Source organism: Gossypium arboreum, unplaced genomic scaffold (genome assembly GCF_025698485.1).
Source record: "Gossypium arboreum isolate Shixiya-1 unplaced genomic scaffold, ASM2569848v2 Contig00291, whole genome shotgun sequence".
Classification (NCBI taxonomy): domain Eukaryota; kingdom Viridiplantae; phylum Streptophyta; class Magnoliopsida; order Malvales; family Malvaceae; genus Gossypium; species Gossypium arboreum.
In genome coordinates, this window is record NW_026440407.1 from 10001 (window position 1) to 10909 (window position 909).

Sequence of the window (909 nt, forward strand, 5' to 3'; positions counted from 1 at the left end):
AAACAATTAGAAAAAAATCTATTGGAATAAAAGAAATAAGTAAAAAAGTTCCTCGATGGTCATACAAATTAATCGACGATTTAGAACAACAGGAGGGAGAAAACGAGGAAAATGTAACAGCAGAGCATGAAATTCGTTCAAGAAAATCCAAGCGCGTCGTGATTTTTACTAATAACCAGGCAAACGCCGATACTTATACTAATACCAAGGATGCTAATGATCCTGATCAAACAGACGAAGTGGCTTTGATACGCTATTCGCAACAATCGGATTTTCGGCGCGACATAATAAAGGGTTCCATGCGTGCCCAAAGGCGTAAAACAATTACTTGGGAGCTGTTTCAAGCAAATGTACATTCCCCCCTTTTTTTGGACAGAGTAGACAAACCACTCTTTTTTTCTTTTGATATTTCTGGACCGCTGAAACGAATATCTCGAAATTGGATATGTAAAACAAAGAATCAAAATTTCTGATTATACAGAAAAAAGATCGAGAAAAGACGAGGCCAAAGAAAAATACAAAGAGAGAAAATGAGGATAGAAATAGCAGAAGCTTGGGATAGTCTTTTACTTGCTCAAGTAATAAGGGGCTCCGTGTTAACAATCAATTCTTAGAAAATATATTATATTACCTTCACTGATAATAGTTAAAAACATTGCCCGTATGTTATTATTTCAATTTCCTGAGTGGTCTGAGGATTTAACGGATTGGAATCGAAAGAAATGTATTAAATGCACTTATAATGGTGTTCAATTATCCGAAACAAATTTCCAAAAACTGGTTAACAGACGGTATTCAGATAAAGATCCTATTTCCTTTTGCCTGAAACCTTGGCACAGATTTAAACTACAACCCTCTCATAAAGATCAATGAAAAAAAGAAAAGTCAAAAGAATGATTTTTGCTTTTT